The sequence below is a fragment of the Sorex araneus genome, chromosome 5 (assembly GCF_027595985.1).
Source record: "Sorex araneus isolate mSorAra2 chromosome 5, mSorAra2.pri, whole genome shotgun sequence".
Classification (NCBI taxonomy): Eukaryota; Metazoa; Chordata; class Mammalia; order Eulipotyphla; family Soricidae; genus Sorex; species Sorex araneus.
This window is the reverse complement of record NC_073306.1, coordinates 23,801,551-23,816,575: the sequence shown is the minus strand read 5'-3', so window position 1 is coordinate 23,816,575 and position 15,025 is coordinate 23,801,551. Positions and strand designations below refer to the sequence as shown.

At 44.3% G+C, this 15,025-nt stretch overlaps 1 protein-coding gene across 7 annotated transcripts in view; it reads left to right on the top strand.

Moving 5' to 3' along the window:
* Nucleotides 1–15,025, top strand: part of OSBPL9 (oxysterol binding protein like 9) — a 223,716-nt gene that overhangs the window by 99,372 nt on the left and 109,319 nt on the right. The gene's annotated exons all lie outside the window — the stretch shown is intronic.

The following is a 15,025-nucleotide window of genomic DNA, read 5'->3' as shown; positions in this document are numbered from 1 at the left end:
GAGTATTCATTTTATGAAAACTAATTAAAAAAAAGAAAAATATGTCTTGATGGAAATTAAATTTGAGCTTCCTTAATTATTGGGATAGGCAACCGAAGTGCAGAGATACAAAGTAGAATTCAGTACATTTGGCTCATGCTTTTAAGCTGAATCCATGTCCTAATAATGCAGATAATGGTTTTCTTGGTTTTTTTTTTTCTGGGGAGGGGTGGGGGGTGAGGGTGGGACACAGCCTGCAGTGCTCTGGGGCTACTCCTGGCTCTATCCTCAGGCTCAGTGCTTGGCCGTGCTCCAGGGATCATATGTGGTGCTGAAGGTTGGAACCAGGTTTGCAGCTGCAGCCACATGCAAGATTTATACCATAATCTGTCTTTCTTCAGCTCATGAATTTTTTTAAACCCCATTTTAGACAGGAAATGAAGCTACAACATGTCGAAATGTTGCTTGCAGAGCATACAGTAGGAAAAAACCCTCTAATTTTGAACATTTCGGGGAGCTGGAGAGATAGTACGGGAGCAAAGGCACTTGCCTCGCATGTGGCTGCTGTGGCCATGACCTGGGTTGGACGCCCCAGCGTCACATTAGGCCCTCTGAGCTCCAGGAGTCACTTGTGCGCACAGAACCCGGAATTACCCCTAACACCACCAAGTATGATGCCACCATCTACCCCCTCCCTCAGTTTTGGGGTGCCAGAGATATATAGTATGGAAGATAAGGCGTTTGCCTTACATGTGACTGGCTCTGGTTTAAACCCTGGCATGGCATAGCGTCGTCTGAGCACTACGAGGCATCTTTCTTCAGCACAGAACCAGGAATAGCTCCTGAGCACTGCTGGGTCTGCCCTCCAATCTTCCTCCTTTTTTTTTTTTTTTCCTTTTTTTGGTTGTTGCTTTTGTGTTTTGCTGTTGGGGAGGATGGCATTCCTGTCATCAGGGGCCACCAGAGCCACACTCGGCAGAACTGGGGAGCCCTGTAGTGCTGGGGCCTGAACCCTGAACCTTGTGCAAAGACATGGGAATACCACTTTGAGCTAGATCCCCCAAATCTCCTCGACCCCCCCAATCTCCACTTTCAGCTGCTGTGTTTTTTTCTGTTCAGTGTTCATTAGAAATGTACTGCAAGCCACATGTAGCCTGTAGGGTCTACGTTTATAAAGTAGAAAGAGGCCCCTGAGGGGAGTGCAGGAGTTAGTGCTCGTGCCTTGCATGTGTCTGACCTCAGTTCAAGCCCAGGCCCCATAGGTTTCTTCCCCTTCTCTGGAATCACTGAGTGTAGCCTTGGAGGCCCAGCACTACTGGGGTACCTAGGGGAGCCCCACCATCATTGGGCCCAAGCTAACACCTCAGCGTTGGACCCTCACATTGAACCACCATGCTGGATGGCAGAGAATCACTGGGCGTAGCCCCTGGCCCCCCTGCACATTGCTTGGGAAGACCCACGTCTCCCACCAAAAAAGTAAAAAGAAACAGGTAAAACTAATTTAATAATAATTACTTAGGCCAGCATATTTTATGATGTGAAATAATAATTGCCTCAATATTTCAACACATAGTGAATTTTTTTTTTTTTTTTTTTTTTTTGCTTTTTGGGTCACACCTGGCGATGCACAGGAGTTACTCCTGGCTCTGCACTCAGGAATCACCCCTGGCAGTGTTCAGAGGACCATATGTGATGCTGGGAATCGAACCCGGGTTGTGCAAGGCAAACGCCCTACCTGCTGTACTATTGCTCCAGCCCCCCACATAGTGAATGTTTTAAAAGTTAAGAAATGTGGACCCTTTTCTTTTCATAGTAAGTCTGAAACCCAGTGTGGCTACACTTCAGGTGCCTGGTCGCTTCATGTGCCCGGTGGCCTTCTTTTTGGACAGCATAGGCATGTCAACGACATGAAGTTTGTAATTGCTTTTTTAGTTTTCGGCATTGTCCAGATAACTAGAGTGCCTGGATCGATTATTGTAGCAAAGGGCTTACCTTTGTCATACAAGTTCGGTAGTTTCTCATGACCTCGAGGCTCTTGCTGCTTTCTCCTCTCCTCCCCTTCCCTCCCCTTCCCTCCCCTTCCCTCCCCTCCCCTCCACTTCCCTCCCCTCCCCTCCACTTCCCTCCACTTCCCTCCCCTTCCCTCCACTCCCCTCCCCTCCCCTTCCCTTCCATTCCCCTTTTTCTTGCATAGGGTTTTATTTGCTCATGACCAGATTCTAGAGCATGTACATCTTACCATGTTAGTTCAAATAGATGGATTTCTTACTTACTTTTTTTTTTTTAATCACCATGTGGAAAATTACAAAGCTTTCAGGCTTACGTTTCAGTTATACAATGCTCAAAGAACCATCCCTTCACCAGTGCACATATTCCACCACCCAAAAAAAACCCCAGTATACCTCCCATCCCCCCACCTCCCCACCTCCGCCTGTGTAACTGATAAATTTCACTTTACTTTCTCTTTACTTTGGTTACATGCAATATTTCAACAAAGAACTCACTACTTTTTGCCATCTCTTTTTCTGCCTCTTTACCTTTTGTTTGTTTTTGTTTTGGGGCAGTACTCAGGGCTTACTCCTGGCTCACCCAGGGATCACTTCTAGCTCTCAGAGACCACTTCTGGTGCTCAGGGACCACTTGTGGTGGGCTCAGGGTGCTGAGGATCAGCCCCCAGGTGGGCCGTATATAAAGCCAAGTGCCTTTCCTGCTGTACTATCTCTCTGGCCCATCTGCATCCGCACTTCTGAAGATAGGACTATATTTGGTAAGCTTACAATTTTCTTTATTAGCAGTAGCTTCTTCATAGGATTGGGAAATAACTGAGAAACTAAATTATAAAACAAAATACAAAGCAAAACAGAAAAACCAAAGAAATAAAATTCTAATGGTGCTGAGCTTGAAATTTGTTTGGTCAGTTAGCAGGATGGAAGTGAGACAGGCTTTCTTCGAGCAGAAGCGGTAGTACAAAGATTTTTAAAATTTCACATTTCAAGATGTGCCACATCTATTTTCTCTTATATCGTTCCTTTGCTTTGGTTTCTCTTGTCTTGATTTAATTGCTTTTCTAAGCACTTGCTATTGACCTCAGTCACCACTCAGTCTGGTATTAACTGCATTCTTGGCTTGAGAGAGACTAATAGCGAAATTTTGGCAGAGCTGTACTGAGACAGCCCTTCAGTTGAATTCAGTTGAAGTCTGGATTTGGGCCACTGTCTCATTGTTACATCTTATGTCCTTTTTAAAAGAGAAAATTGGTGAATTGTTAGCCCTCATGATTATTACCCAGACTAAGAAATAAGATTTGGCCAACCACCCAGGAAGCTTCTCTATATGCCCCATTCAAATTATAGCCCCCTATCAAACTAGCCACCATTCTATTAATCACTTATTAGATTAGGATTATTATATACATATATTTTTGCTAAAACTTTCTGGCAAGTTTTAGCCTTGGGCCAGAGTTTCAGTGCCAGGACCTGAGGATTTGATGCTGCTCAGGCCCTGAAGTGCCAGGGATACTCGGCCACCCCTGCCTGGGTGGTGCTGGGGGCCTCCAGGCTCCACCCAGCAATGCTTGGGGTCCTTGGTGCGACTGAGAATCGAACTGGTTTCAGGTTCTGGTTCTGAGTGAAACATAACTGCTGTACTATCTCTCGCCCTCCCCCGACATTCTATATTTCAATTCTGTATTTTGTCCACTTAAATTCTGATATCTTTTGTTTGCAACTCAGCTATTCTTTTTGTTTGTTTTTGTTGTGGGGTTGCTTCCTGTGTATTGGGGGACCAGGTGGTGCCATGGAATCTCAGGCTCCCTCCTGCAAAGCAAAAACTCCAGCCTTTTGAGCCATTTCTCTACCCTGTAACTCATCTGTTGAAGAATCCAGGCCCTCTGATCTGTTGGCGTTTCTCGTAGTGTAGCTTTTGCTGACTACATGCTGGTACAATTCAACTTGTTCCTCTGTCTCTGTCTCTTTCCCCCTCTCCGCCCCCACAGCTGCCTCTAAAGACTGGATGAGACTCAGCTGTGATCCTTTTGGCAAGATGATGGGTAGTGGTGTGTTCTTTTATCAGGAGGCACGTGATGTCTGGGTTTTGCTTTCTATTGATGTCAGTAGCTGTCGATTCTCAGTTCCTAGACCTGTGAACTCATATAGGGAATGCAAAATGACTGTAAACTATCATTAAAAATTTTTTGTCTCAGAAATAATTTCACAAGAAGACAATTCTCTTCATGTGTTTTCTGAAGGGCTGAAGTTCATTCAAGCAGTCTTCAGGGGTCAAGGGTTCCTTCAGTTATTTTCAGCTGACTGAGACAGTGGTTCAGTGTACAGGCTCCAAAATGCAGTGCATAAGGGCCTAACCTGGGCCATGCCAGAGAGACTGAGCAAAGCCTCACCTCCATTTCTCAGGGACCTCCAGGGCTGCACCCAGTGATGCTAGGGAGTCATGTGTCAGGGATTGAACTGGGTCTTCTGCGTGCAAGAAAAATGTATCTTAATCCTTGAACTGTCTCCCCAGCCCCTTCACCAATTATTTAGGACCTAGTGGTGGTGTTCAAATACAAAATTTTTTTGTTTACTTTTATATACTCAATTTTGAAGATAATGAATGTACTGAAAACACGTTTATATTATCCAGAATAATTGAAAACTGGCTCTTGAGTGAAAAGCAGATATTTATCTGTTCATATTCATAGCAGTATTGTTCACATTTACAAAGAGTTAAAGCACCCAGGGGCTGGAGCAATGGTACAGTGGGTAGGGCATTTGTCTTGCATGCGGCTGACCTGAGTTCAATCCCCAGCATCCCATATGGTCCCCCAAGCACCACCAGGAGTAATTTCTGATGTAGATGCCAGGAGTAACATCTGACAATGACTAGATGTGACCCAAAAAGTAAAACAAAACAAAACAAAACACCCAGGGCTAGAGAACTTAATATTCTTAATATACCAGTCACAAAAAGACGAATATTGCTTCTTCTTATATAAAAACTCAGGAGAGTCAAAATCAAGAGACAGAAAGCAAAATGGTGGTTTCCAAATATTGCGAAGCACAGGAATGGGGACTTAAAAGTTGCACTTTTGGTTTGGAATATGAGAAAGTTTTGGGGGCAGACAGTGATGGCTATACAAAATGTCTATTTAATTCACTTACTGAATACTTAAACTTGTTGAAATGCAGAAATTTATTTTTCAAAATACACACACACACATCCTCCCTTTGTCCTTTTATAATCTTACAGTTCTGTAGATAAGATATATATCAAGAGTTTTCTGCTTAAAGTTTCATAAGGCTGAAACCAGGTTACTGGCCAAGTTAAACTTTATTCTGGAAGCTCTAAGAAGAATTCAAGGAGAAATCGTCTTCCAAATTCACTTAGGTTGTTGGCAGAATCTGAGTTTCAGACTGGCTGGCTGCTGGGATCTGCACAGAGTTCTTGTCCCGTGGCCTATCTACAGGTTAGCCCGGTGCATCCCGTCCTGCGAGAGCTTTGAATTTCTCTGACTTTTCATTCAGCTGCCAGCTACCGAAAGGACTCTGCTTTAAAATTTTCTATTAATTGAGGCCAGAGAGACAGTACAATGGTTAGGACACTTTCTTTGCAAGCGGCTGACCTGGTTCAACCTCCAGCATTGCATATGTTCCCCTGATAACTGCCAGGAGTAAGTCACGAATGCAGAGCCAGGAGAACCCCCGAGCATCCCCCAGTGTGGCCAAAAAAACAAATAAATAGAAATTTTAATTCTTTTACTTTACCATGGGCTGGAGCGATAGCACAGTGGCAGGGTGTTTGCCTTACATGCGGCCAACCCGGGTTCGATTCCTCCGCCCTCTCAGAGAGCCTGGCAAGCTACTGAGAGTATCTCGCCTGCATGGCAGAGCCTGGCAAGCTCCCCGTGGCGTATATGATATGCCAAAAACAGTAACACCAAGTCTCACAATGGAGACGTTACTGGTGCCCACTAGAGCAAATCGATGAGCAACAGGATGACAGTGACAGTGACAGTGACTTTACCATAGCTGGTGATTCTCAGGGACTACTCCTGGGTTGGTGCTCAAGATAGGATCCCCAGCCTGCCTGTGTGCAGGGTACACACTTAACCTGTTGAGCAATCTCTCCACCCAGGACTCTCTTCTAAAAAGTCTCTTATAATTAGATTAAGTTCCACAAATTAGCAAGACTTCTTATTTGCCATATGATCACATCAGTGACGCCTCCTTAGTAGTCAGTTTCTGTCACACTCACAGAAGAGGAGATAATACTGAGGCAAGGGTCACTCAGGACCATTTCCGAATTCTGCCTACCACGCTGGCATGGGCAAGGGTTACTCAGGGTCATTTTCAAAATTCTCTCTTTCACACAGTATGGTAGAGGGCCAGGCATACCTGTGTTTGAATCTTTATTTTTGACTTTTGCTTTAGTATATTTAAAGAGAGAGAGAGGAAAGAAAGGGAGAGGGAGGGAGGAGGAAAAAAGGGAGGGAGGGAGAGAGAGAGAAAGAGAGAGAGAGAGAGAGAGAGAGACTATTTGTAAGCTCACTGCATTTGGGTTTTCTCTTCTTTGAAATGGGGATCATTGTATCCTTAAAGAGTCTTAGGTACCTTGCACATACATGGGACCTGCTAATAATGTGTGTGTGTATGTGTATGTGTGTGTATGTGTTTACTTTGAGGTATTTTCAAACAGCGGACATTTGGCTTCCTAAGTAAGAAATATGGACCCCCGTTTGATCTCCAGCACACATGGTCCCTCAAGCAGTGGCCAGAGTGACTCCTGTGTACAGAGCCCTGAGCAATGTTGGATGTGACCCAAAACAGAACAAACAAAAGCTCCCATAGAACCATGAAAGGAACAAACCCCGGAGAGTTTGTTTCTCATCTACTCTTTCAACTGTGTTTCAAAGACCTGTGCCTTGAGATAGGTTCTTTAGCTGATTGTGTGGCGCTGTCACCCTTGGGGCCTCTGGTATAGAAGAAAGAGTCGGGGAGGCCGGGGCCTGCGCCCACTCAGCCCCGCCCCTTCTGACTGTACTTTTGCGCGAGTTCTGTGAAGTTCACATTATAGAGCCTTTAAGGTCTCGAGGCTCGGCCATGCTCTCCGGACAGTTTTTGTCATGTCTTTCACAGTCATGGGCAGCCACTGATGTGGGTGGTGATGACATGGGTGGTGACACAATGTTGCCTAGATTCACAGGGCCCATGTCTGCTGCAGGTGACTGCCTCAGACCCTCTCCTCTCCATCCATCCTGACCTGTGTATTTCACTTTGTTCTTCATTCTGTTCCCATACTGTTTCTTTACTTCTCATTGTTCATTGTTTCCAGCATATTTTTTTTATTCTTTTCTTTTTGATTCCTTTTTTTTTTTTTAAAACTAAAAATAAATATTGGGTGGAATCAGGATTGATTTGTGGTCTTTTGTGCTCTTATCTGATGAATCTTTTTCTTCCCTCATTTTAATTTTGTCTATTAATTTTGCTTTTGGGGACCATATCTGACAGTGTTCAGGGGCTATTCTTGGCTCTCTGCTCAGGGGTGACCCCTGGCAGTGCTTAGGGGACAATATTTTGTGCCAGAGACTTGGGAAGGTAAGGTGCTGTGAATGATAGTATGGTGGCATGACACTTGCCCTTAATGTGGTTGACCCTGGTTTGATCCCTGGTACCCCATATGGTTCCCTGATCCCCACCAGTAGTGATCCCTCAGTTCAGAGCTAAGAGTAAGTCCTGAGCACAGTTGGGTGTGTCCTCAAACAAAGCAAATGTTAAAAAAAGAAAAGTGGAGGGTGACAGCGGAGAGATAGTCTAGGCCCTAAGGATGCAGTGCTCTTTGGGCTCTGCAGTGCTGGGAGTACCAGGGCCACCCCACTGGTACTCAGGGGACCATTGGTATCTGGGATCAAACACGTACAGGCCTTAACCCCTGTACCGTCTCTCTGGCTTTTGTGGACCTCTCCCATCTCTGTTTTTTGTTTTTTTTTTTTTTTTTGTTTATTTTAGCCACATCCAGCAGTGCTCAAGGCTTATTCCTCGCTCTGCTCAAGGTACTGTATGTGGTGCCTGGGATCAAACTTGGGCCAGCGGTGCAAGACTAGCACCCACCCACTGTACTCTGTCCAACCCTCTCCCCCAGGTTTAAGCATTCAAACTAAGTGGTGTCCCACGCTGTGTGTTTTAGAAGTACAGCTTCACACCTTAGAAATATAGGCTAGCACGTCAGCCCTACCCCCAGAGGGTGGGTCCTCTTCTGTTCTCGCCCACAGCCTTCTCTGGTAGCTCACTTCTATAATCAGATACCATTTTAAAATTTTTTTTTTTTTTGCTTTTTGGGTCATACCTGGCAATGCACAGGGGTCATTCCAGGCTCTGCACTCAGGAATTACCCCTGGCGGTGCTCAGGGGACCATATGGGATGCTGGAAGTCAAACCCGGGTTGGACGAGTGCAAGGCAAACGCCCTACCCACTGAGCTATCGCTCCAGCCCCTCAGATACCATCATTTTTTTAAAAATCTGCTTTATTTTTGACTTTTCTTTTGTTCTAGGTTCTACTTATCAGGGAAACCATCCTATGTTTTTTGTTTTTAATTGGATTATTATGAGATGCACAGTTACAAAGCTGTTCTTGCTCAGGATCCTATGCTTGTCTTACTCCTTTTGACTCACTTTGCTTAGCATATCTCATCCAGTTTTATCTGTGTTGTTCCAAGTGGCAAGCTTTCATATTTAAAATTTTTTTTTCTTTTTGGGTCACACCCGGCAATGCACAGGGGTTACTCTTGGCTTTGCACTCAGGAATTACTCCCGGCGGTGTTCAGGGGACTATATGGGATGCTGGGAATGAACCCGGGTCGGCCACGTGCAAGGCAGACGCCTACCTGCTGTACTATAGCTCTAGCCCCTTTTTAATATTTTTTAACAGCTGTGTAGTGTTCCATTTTAGATGTTCTGCATACTTTAGCATTCTGTTTCATCTTATATATATAATATATACAAAATGAAATAATATAAAATAGATCTAAATCATATAAAATATATTAGAAAATGGAGCACTATACAGCTATTTAAAACAATATATATGTGTATATACATGAATAGTGCTGCAGTGAACCCAAATATGCATGTATCATTTAAAGTCACTGTTTTTATATTTTTCAAATAGGTCCCTATATCTACAAGTGGAATTGATGGTTCATTGGTAGATCTATTTAGGAGCCTCCATTCTGTTTTCCGTAGAGGCTGGACAGAAATTTCATTCCTAGCAGTGCACGGGGTTCCCTTTTCTCCATACTCACAATTATTATTTCTGTTTTATTCCCTCCCCTTATAAGCCATTTTAGTGATCTCATAATTGGGGTGTGTGTGGGTGGTGTGTACACGCACGCACAGCGATGAGTGCGTGATGCTATATTGCTCAGGCCCAGGGGTGCTGGGGACCTAGCCCATGACTGGTGGTGCGTTGGTGGTGGGGTGGAGGGGGCCGTGCCAGAGATTAGCCTTGGGGCCTTGCGCATGCCAGGTATGTGCTTCAACCCTTTGAGCTCTCTCCTGGACCCATCTTTCACGAGGCCTTTGAAATGTTGATTCTTCTTTGAAGCTTTCCTGAGTCGTATGTAATCTTGCAATAGTTTGGTCTTCCCCTCTTTGCTTCTCTGCCTTCTCACACTCTGTCTCTGTGGCCATCGCAGTACAAATTCTCCCCATTCCGTAGTAAGCTTCTATCCCCTGTTCCTATCCAGTCAGTGTCTGGTTCATGATAAGCAGATTTTGATAATATGATTTGTTGATTTTATGTATTTGTAAAAATAGTGTTGGAGAATTTGCCTTTATTATAGTTTATATGCAAAAGAGCCATGGAAGTTATTTTCAAAAATGTTAAATATGGCATGAGTCAGGGTTGTGATGTTTTCTAACCACAAAGCAAAATTCCCCATACTTTAGACTGCACAAAAGGAGGACCGGGAAAGAAACCAGTTTACTGTGGAAGCGCTATGGGAGCCACTAAGCTGGATGTTTTTCCCAGGTATTCCTAGGAAAAACCTATCAAGTAAATGGTATTATTCCATTTTACAGATCAGGAAGGCTGAGACTGAAGCTCCTTTTAGAAACTTGTGAAATCACACAGTAGGCAGTGAATCTAATAGATTGAACTTGGACCTGCCTCAGCCTCATTACAAGCCCAAGTCCTGTCAGTCCTTAACATTACGAGACTCTTCTGTCCCTTCTTTCTCTTGGTTTCTTTTTCTTTTTTTATTTTGTGATGCCTGACATCGAACCCAGGGCCTCAAATGTGATGTGCTGTTCTTGACTAGGGACTCGATACACACTGCAACTTGTTTTTCACACAGCGGGAAGCTGATAGAGAAAAACAAAAACAAAGTCATGCCTTCCCATTAACTTGGACTGTGTGGTTGAAAAAGGGTGCCACTAGATGGTGCCCTTTCCTTAATGGAAAAGAAAAAGTTGAGTGTTCGGGTCTGATGTGATGTGCCTTGCCTTTCCCTCCTCCCCCCACCCCGGTAATAACTTGACGTAAAATACTGGCGTTCCTCGGTAATGTATGCAAAATGGAGAAATGACACTATTAAAGAGGCAGTATGGGGGCAGGTGGATTAGTAAAATGCCTGTCTGGCAAGTATGTGGGAACGAATTCAAATCCTCAGTGCTACTGTTGCTCTGAGCGTGATCCCAGCAGCCAGGCTGTCTGATTCACAGTGCTGCGAGCAATGTTTCATTCTTTGCAGGATGTGTGGGGAGGGCCAAGGAGGGGCTGGTGGTTCCTCCCAAGCAGTGCTCAGGGGGCCCGGAGTGCATTCCTGGTGACCCTTTGCCTTAGGTTTCGTCTAGACCTTGAGGATGCAGTGCTGTTTGGGCTCTGCAGTGCTGAAGGAACCAGGGCCAGCCAGCTGGTGCTCAGGTTCCACTGATACCAGGGATCGAACATGGATCAGTTGTATGCTAGACACATGCCTTAACCGCAGTGCTGTCTGCCCCGCAGTTTCCGGGGTGACACCTCAAAGGAAAGTGACCTCTGGTGAGCTCTGAATTGTGTGTGCACTGCGCCCGGCAGTATGAATAGCCTGGTGAGCACTGCAGAGCCCTACAGCAACTCCCTGAGTGCACTAGAGCCAGAACATGTGCCGCTCAGCTAAAAAATGCCCCCCCCACCAACATACACAAACACTATCAGCACATGTGCAAGTTCCTCAACTAAAGGACAGCAGTCCTTGGTGAACTCCGTGGCTAGGATCTAAAAATCATAACCCGATGGGCAACTGCCAGCAAACAGCCTAGCTAAAAATATGGAAGCACTACAGCTCAGGGGATGCCCCCGAGCACCACCCCCCATCCCGCCCCCAGCACAGCAGTGGCACCAGTACCAAGGAGGAGAAAAGCAGGAAGGGAGAGATTGAAAAAGAGGCAAGAGCAGGGCAGATACGAAAGTTCAGATACAGATTCTGCATTTACTAACCTGTTACTTCAGGAAACTCATTTTATCTCTGGGTCCTATTTTCTGTATCTCTGATGCTCATAGAATTATGAAAACAATATTAATGAAAAATTCTATAGTTTTGGATTTTTAGTTTCTTAATCGGTTATTTATAATGGTAGTACTATTTAATAATGGTAGTTATTATTTAATAATGACTATTGCTATTATTAAAAATGAATCTCAGGTTCTGAAGACTTATAAAGGGTTTAGGAATCACAATATATTCATCTAAGGTTTAAAGCTAAAGTGTTAACACGTTTTCCAAACCTGTTGAGCTCAGTGGCAGAGAGAGTTTATCCTAGAAGCTGTGGGTGGGAAGGTCAGCCCCAGGTGTTCATCCGAACAGGATGCTGGCAGCTCTGTGTTTGGGCTTTGTAATTCTTTGGTCAGTGACACCCTCAACCTGCATTTCAGCTGTATCACAGCCAGGTATTTGTGATCCCCTGGAGAGAGGGGTGCAACCTCCTGATGGCCCACAGCAGGGTAAGCAATTATGTGTGAGCACCAGAGCCTGAAAGTGTGACCCTTGGAGAGCAAATGCATGCACCCCGCAGCACTCCTGGCAGTCACTGCATCCACAGTGTACACAAGCAGCACAACTAAACGGGGCAGTGAGCACTGCAGCTGAAAATGTGATCATAGCAGCCAGTCTTGGTGACCGTCCCCCCATCCCAGTGGCCACTGCAACAGAGAGAAGGGAAGGGGTAAACAACAACAAAAAAAAACCCTGCTAATCCACATGTGGTTTAAAGTAATTATTTTTTCTGTTGTCCAGCCGATCCCTTTTTAACTGTTGTGCCAGGCATCAGACTGGACTGAGGGCTGTATCATCTTTTCTCTGACTGGCCATCACCGGATGGGTCAGCAGTGAACCATGACAGATTATAAATGGATTTAATAACTGGCTTCTCCTGCTGGTGCTTTATTTAACTGTTTCTATTTTGGGTTTTTATACGGTATGCCAAAAACAGTAACAAGTCTCACAATGGAGACATTACTGATGCCACTCGAGCAAATCGATGAGCAACGGGATGACAGTGATACAGTGATACATTGATATCTCTGACATTGGGTGGATCTTACAATTATTGACTTCACAGAATGGATGTGAAAAGTATTGTTTTTGTTGTTGTTGTTTTTGCTTTTTGGGTCAGACCCAGTGATGCACAGGGGTTACTCCTGGCTCTACACTCAGGAATTGCCCCTGGTGTTGCTCGGGGGACCGTATGGGATGCTGGGAATCGAACATGGGTTGGCCGAGTGCAAGGCAAATGCCCTACCTGCTGTGCTATTGCTCCAGCCCCTGAAAAGTATTGTTTTTAGGTTAATATATAATTTTAATAATATAATGTCCTTCCCATTCATCTCCTTAGATCTGCATCCTGTAAAAATATTTGTCAGTTGCCTTCACATTGTACCATGAAAAAAAACACTATTGATTCCTGCCTCTTATGTTAAATTTCACCTTTTTGTACACATTTTCTCTTTGTGTATTTGACACTGAGAGTGTCCAATGTTGGACCATATACATTTGACTGTATCAATCTTTATGATTGGTACATAGGTGTATTTTTTTTGTGCTGTATTTTCTGAGTGTGAGAGAATTAAATAAGAATAAACAATGGCAAAGATATTTTAAGAAAATATCAACCAAAAGCCAGGAAATTATATTAACAACAAATACAATAGACTTTCAGAAAAAAATTGTTATGAATACAAGAGAATATAAAAAAGTTATAGATACCATTTTTGGGCAAAAGTAGAAAAAATTAGTAATTCTTTAACCAAATAGTAGCCAGGAACTTCTTCCAGGGCTTCACACACATACTTTTAAATAATTAATTGGTGAAAGGAGAAATCATAATGGAAATGATAAAATATTTAAACCTGGATAATAATAAAGGGCCACACATTAAAACCTAAGCTAGTCTATAATTTATAATCTTAAATGAGAATATTATAAAATAGAAATAGAAAATTAATGAGCTAAATATTAAATTTTAAAATTAGAAAAAGAAAGGAATTAATAAGTTTTTTGTAGAAGTTCCTTAGTCATATAGATGTCAAAATCATGAACAAAATAGAGCAAACCATACCTAAAAATGTATAAGCAAAAGATATTATGGCAAGTAGAACTTACTTTGTGGGTACTAGTGAAGTAGGCAGGTAGATTAGGGAAGGGAGCCCATGGCAGTGCAATTCCTGGGGAGTAGTGAAACCCCCTGGCCCTAAGGCTGTCAGGACCCACCTTGTGGCTACAGCAGCTGAGACCTGATAAGACCTTTACTGGAGCTAGCCCAGACCAGAGTAAGCTGGACCCACCCTCCGGAGAAGCTCCAGTAGGAACAAAGGTCAAGAAGAAGAGTTTTCAAAGACAACACCAACTCTACCACCTTGGCAACCACCCTAGCAATGGAGTCTTAGCTAGAAGCCCCATGTGGGGCAGCTTGGGGAAAACCCTATAAAAGCCAGTTTAGACAAAGGAAGCATGTGCATATGTTGCCTGAGCCACGTGCTGCTTGTGTCCACATGGCCAAGCACACGTGTCACCTGTATCTCCCCTCTTGAGATGCATACTGGGTGTTCTCTCTGCTTTGGAGATGCCTCATTCTCTCTTGAGGGTGTTACTCTCTCTTTTTCTCTCCCTCCTTCCACTTCCTAAAAGAAGCCTCCAAATCTGTTTCTACTTCACTGCTTGTCTACTCCTGAAATTCTTTTGTGTGAGAAGGACAAGGGCCTGTAAGTGCTGGATAAGCCTAGGACTAGCTTTCTTTTCCTGTAAAGAGCAGTTCCTCACTCCAGCCTGAGTCCATGGCTTCCCAAGATATTGGGGGTGGGAATTAACTCCTGTGCTGAGCGAATAAAGTGGATATCAAGTGCAACTTGATGACCATCTTGTGGGACTCAAGGTCCATGCTGTCCAGAGATTCATCTCAGACTTGATCAGGCCTAACCTTCCCAGCCGGCTCTGGAGTGGCAGGGGTGGATTGGGAGAAAGTGGCCATCTCTCTCCTCTCCCTGCCTCATCTGAGTCACCTTTTGGGGCCCACTGACTTCACGAGGATGCTCATTTTGAAATTAACCTATTAACAGATTAAAAGAGGAAAGATACTACCATTGGGATGAATGTAGAGGAAGAAGTAGAATGGAATATGTGTTAAGGACTGAGCAACTGGGAATAGAAGATAATGTTCTTGCCTGCAAAAGGCGTGTTTAGCCCCAGGAATAGCAGAGTGACTCCGAGCACGTGCCTTGCCAGTGTGTGGCCATGAATGCCAATCTCCAGGGCACTGCATGGAGCCAAGAGCCACAAGCACCTCTACTCTTTGCCATCCCTGGAACTATAAGGGATTTTCTGCCTCACTTCAGCCAGGTGTGTGTGTGTGTGTGTGTGTGTGTGTGTGTGTGTGTGTGTGTGTGTGTGTGTGTGTGTGTGTGTGTGTGTGTGTGTGTGTGTGTGTGAATGTGAATGTGAGCACCACCAATGGGATAGAGCACTTAACTCAACATATGTGCAAGGACCACAGCCAGGAAATGTGAGCCAGAATATGGTTG